Genomic DNA, 5,430 nt, shown 5'->3' on the forward strand with positions numbered 1-5,430 from the left:
TTCATGCTTTGCAAGAATAAGGTTTGAAGGCATTAGCAATTTTTAACAGCGGTGGTTGCTGCATGGGCGTATATACACTTACATGCAAGGTCGCACCGCCGATGCCACTTTTGCTGCCGGCGTTGTTGGTAAAGAATCCGACGAGGACAGTAACGTGTGATCTTAACCGAGCTACGTTATTACGACATTTCGTCAAGGCGATGTTTTGATGCACGTCAGAAGGCACGTCTCTAGAGCAATGCTCGGATATCTCTGCAGAGCATTTCAGTGAAGACCAAGTCAATTTCATATATCAGGTTGCCCCAGATAGATTTCATTGAGACTAGGTTTACACACGCCAAAGCCTTGCCAGTTTTTGCAGGATCGTCTTTTAATCCCATTAGACATGTTTCGCTGTCATTAATATACGCTGTTCCTTTATCAAAGCCTTAGAACTATCACATGGTCTCCTTATTAATTTTTCGGCATCTGAACCCTTGTTCTAGAACTTTCTATCACTTTCATATTGCGTAATACATCCTGTCTACCCTTCCCTGAAACAAACGCGGTGCCGCCGGGACTGTGATGATACATACTTGCTTTCGACAAGGTATTCCTGCCGAATATGCTCTGACAGAATTTTTATCGGAGATGTATGTTTCTGTTTATGAGGAGGCACTGGGACATCGCTCAAATCGTTGACAGTGGCCGATAAAGCTAGCGCATATAAAATATTGGCTGCCGGCAGGTTTAATGTGCTGTGCTTCGCTTATATGATAAAAAAACAACGATTGTCTGATTCTGGACAAATTTTAAAAATGACTTTTTTTTTCTGAAGTTCGTCTGACCAAGGCGAACGTTGGTAGTGTCCGAAAGCGCTTTCTAGCGGCATTCGCTGCAGTCGTCTTAGACACAAGGAAAGACGCGAGAGAAAGTGGTCGTGCAATGTCTTCAATCTACACTGTGTGAAATAGAGAAAGTGGAAAGGCCACGCGGCACAAAATTTGGAGCAGATGCCTCATGATTTCAGTGACGTCGTTGGGAAAGCTCGTGGGTGGTAGCTAATCGCTCCATGACTGCACATGTGCGAATTTCTACGTTTACGTAGGGCGTGTTACAACACGAAAAACAGCGGTTTTGTACCCGTGTGAACGTAATAAAAACGAAGTATTTTCAAAGCACGCTTAAAGGTTTATGCTCAGCAATGAAGGCAACAAACATCTTTCCGAACGCAGGGCCAGGGTGCAACCTAAAGCCGTCATTTCTTAAAGGCATGTTGAAATAATAGACTTATTTAAAAAGCGGCCCAGGTTTCATAGCGGTGCCCTCTACAGAATATTATTTACGGAAACATCCTGACAACTCTCATTTTCCTTGCTCCTCTGTTATTATCCTAACAAATATATTTTGGTTTAAAGCGCTACAAGTGTACAAAAGTAGCCATTTCACATAAAATCTGCGTCTTTTGTACTACCAAGAGTGCTTTCAAACATAAATACGCTGCGACAACTTCGCAGACTTTTGCCCCTTAGCTGTAGTCGAAGCCATTTTCATTTGATGTCGCACAAAAGTTTCCTGTGGAGGATAGCTTTAGTCACATCAAGACACTCATCATAATTCGTACTTGTTGCCTACTTGCTCACTGAATGCATGCAGTTGTTTTATCAGTATAAAATCAGAAGACACTTAATAGCATCATAAGTTGTTCTTAATCTGACAAGAAAACATTGAAAATACAATATTTTGTACGCATAACAAAATGTCAGACCAGGATTACTCCATTGTATCCCTTTTACCCATAAAGCCGGTGCATGGAGGGTTCAGAATAGGGCTGCACCTGCGTAGAAATGAAAAAAAAAAAGAGAACTGCATTGGTGAAAATACAGGATCCAGATTAAAAAGTTAAATTTAGGATTATTTGTCTGCTTAACGGGGAAATCTTTTCTTTCCTGCCTGTTACGGTAGTAGTTTCATTGACAATATTGCTATCAATTTTGTTGTGGCGGGGCATTTAAATGTGAAATATTAGAGCTTTTTCATTAGAAGGACAACTCTCTCTGAACACCCAGCCCTTAAAGCACACCTTTGATACCATACGGGGCACCTAGTTTGGTCGATAAGCGCTTCGACAGAGCATTTGCGTGTAACACTCGTTACCGCTGCCTTCTGTAAGCATGTTTGACCTATTGACCGATTCCACCGCGGCTTTGATTGGATGATAAAGTTAGGAAAATGTGAGGTTGCAGTAAAAATGTTTAAGCATTGAAAATAATCCGAATTATTCTTTTGAGCCCATGCTTGAGTCTTTCGCGTTGGCTTTGGACCTTTCCGGGAAAAAAGGTCGCTCCGATTAGTCATTTATCCTCGAGGATGTGGACATGAGAACCTGTTAAAAGGAGCAGACATAAATGACAAAAATATCAATGACACTTCCCGTTCGCTACTCTTTGAATGCCACTCCCGCTAGCTCTGTGATCATGATGAAATGCCAATTTGTTGATGACTATTTTTTTCCGTCTAGGCGCCTGCGCAGTTTTAATAATTGATCCGTCTTGTTGAGGTCTTCCTAAGAAAAAACTGTATTTGAGATTGCGACACAAGCACTGCCAGGAGCATGACCTGAGCCACGAAAAATTACAGTTTTAATTACAGTATTTGTTTTCTGCATAGGGGAATTGATGCATAATGATCTTGCAAGGAATTATAGCGCATCTGCACGAAGATGACAAGAAACGGGACACGCAACAACAGGCGCTATCGGTGAAATGTTTTCATTCGCACAATATCACACATCACACAAGACGAAGTGTTAATTTCTCCCTTCAGGTGAGTGAAACAAGAGTTTTTGGATCATACCATTTGCGACAACGCGCTTCAAAAAGTATCCGGATTTTGTACGCATTTTTCGGGTGTCTGTGAATGTCGCGCCTGCTGGCAGCGTAAGATACAAGCTTTTGGTATTGCCGCTATTGAGTTTTGGAAATCAAACTTTTCTGTCCTCTTTTTCATCTTAACTATCTATATGGCTTTATTCTAACAATTTTTGCCGCTACAAGTCTTCATCTAAATTTATTTTCCATAATGGTTGTACTTTTATACTTAATCAAAACACTCGGAATTTAGATGCAGTTTCTTTTAATGGCCGTGGTTGCCGCCACCAATCGTAAACACCCAAATTTTGACCAATTAAAAGCGCCGTTTATTGATACATGGGCCCTATGGGAAGTTTCGCAACTGGTAGTATTGAGGAGGTCTGAGTTAAACTATAATCAAAACATAGTAAAATGTCCGAATGCCTGGCGACAATTAAGCATTTTTATCCCTGGCTGCGCTTAGTGTGTTTGATAGGCCGCCCTTAATGGCTCGCGACGAGGAAGCTTCCGCAACTCTAGAGATTTGCCGCAATACTCATGAAGTGCATCTCAACGTGTATTGGAAATAGCTACTCCTGTGGAGAAGCTGGCAATGAGAATTATTCGTTCCTGGGGATGCTGGTTGGCGCAGAATATATCACGTCTTCTGCGGAATGTGTGTAAGCTTCTGTAAGCATGTGAACTCTATAGACAGATCCTACCCACCTAGCTGTTTATGCGCCTGTTTTCCTCATTTGTTCCATGCGGTCAAATCAGTGCTCATCACTGCAGCCTCGGAGGACCACACACCGAAGCTTTAAATCCTGCAGAAGACATTGCCTGCAAGACGGCAGCCCTCCATGCGCAACCAGTACACATATGTCGTGCGAATTCAGGCTCCGTTCTGCTCCTGGCAATGGGTGCGATTGGGGAGCAGTGCTTCAGCGGCGGCCTTGACAACAGCATCCGCTGCTGAAACGTGCCTAGCTGAGCCATCGACCAATATGTGTCCTTTGTGTCCGGTGTCCTGTTAGGCACTCTGTGGGGCAACACAGACGCTATTGGGGCCGTTCTATCCACATCTGCAAGCTGTAGCTGCTGTTCTGCTCGAGCGATTGCACCGCCCGCCTCTAGTCTTCCGATAGCAATGTGCCCCTGCCCCACATCTACACAGCCCCGGACCCTGCTGACGTCCTCTGAACGTCAGTGGACATTGTTTGAGCGGATGCCAACCCGATGGCAGTGACCTACACAACGTCACGCTCGATTATCACGCACATGGAATAGGGAAAGCAGTGGTGCGGCTCGACACTCACCAAAACCCAGATGCGAGTGCTGTGAGGAAGCAGATCAACTGCGTGATGAGCCATTAGGCTTTGCCCGAGACGGTGATGGCGCATGAGGATTGCCACATTCTTCCACAAAACTAGCAAAATAGTGCACTGAGTGGAGGCTCACCTGTTGGCTGTCACAAGTCTGGCCATTGACCTGAATGGCCTCTGCCTCCTTTCAGGAAGCCACGACTGCTTGATCCGGTTGTGACACCAGGACAAAAAAACATGAACCGCGGGGTTGCAATCCCAAGAAGCGCAAGACAATTGCTGGTCCGCGTGCTCCGGTGAGCCGATCCTGGATCCTCCTCTGCAGATGAGATGTTAATAGACAACGAGCCCTGGGGGACATGTGCATTGCCGTTATACCTAGCACTGAAAGAAAAAAAAACAGCACATTACATGTGCAGCTGTATCCCCAACTACTCAAACCTTTAAGACAAATCCTAAATTTTTTCTGTGGTATTGTAATCCACGCTGCATCCACGCACAAGGTCCTCAAAAGCATATTTAGCAGCTCTGTTCATCAGCGCAGAAATATAAGGAAATTAGGCGCTTGTCTTCAGACACATGCAAAGGAAGGAAACAGCCACTGAAATCAAGGAAAGCATGGGAACGTTTTAGTGGTTTAATCAATATCAATGTATGGTAAAATTGTATAATGGATAAAATTAATTAAATAAACAATTAGGGGACAAACTGCCACAAGACCCCTGTAGGATTCTGGCCCGCTTCACCAGATTTCGCGGGCCGTACTCTATCGGCACTGAACTGCAGCTGTCTAGTTTGGTTAGTAGTTAGTATAACTGATCCTTTATAGTATCTATCGGCGGCTTCCTCGTACATAGCTACACAATGAGTACGAGTTGTAGATCGGTAGTCAGCAGCCATAATTGCTGCTCTGCTTACTGCTTTAACTCGTGGAACAGTTATGAATTTTGTTGATATGAATTTATGTTCATAACACATCACGTTCCGAAAGTCAAAATAATTGTTCACTATCGGCTACAGACCCGCCATGGTGGTGCAGAGGTTCGGGAGCTTGACTTCTGCGACCAAGGAGGAAGGACTGTAACACGGCAGCTGCGGCAGCTTTTTGATGGCGGCGAAAGGCAAGGCGCCCATGTGCGTTGCGAGGTCTGTGCAAGTTAAAGAACCCCAGGTGGCTGAAATTTCCGGAGCTATTCACTACGTCGTCACTCATAGTCTTAGTTAGTTTGGCACCTTAAACCCCACAAACCAAACCATCACGTTACAAAACCCGCTTG

This window comes from Amblyomma maculatum, unplaced genomic scaffold (assembly GCF_055883805.1).
Source record: "Amblyomma maculatum isolate TAMU_Amacu unplaced genomic scaffold, ASM5588380v1 scaffold_13, whole genome shotgun sequence".
Classification (NCBI taxonomy): domain Eukaryota; kingdom Metazoa; phylum Arthropoda; class Arachnida; order Ixodida; family Ixodidae; genus Amblyomma; species Amblyomma maculatum.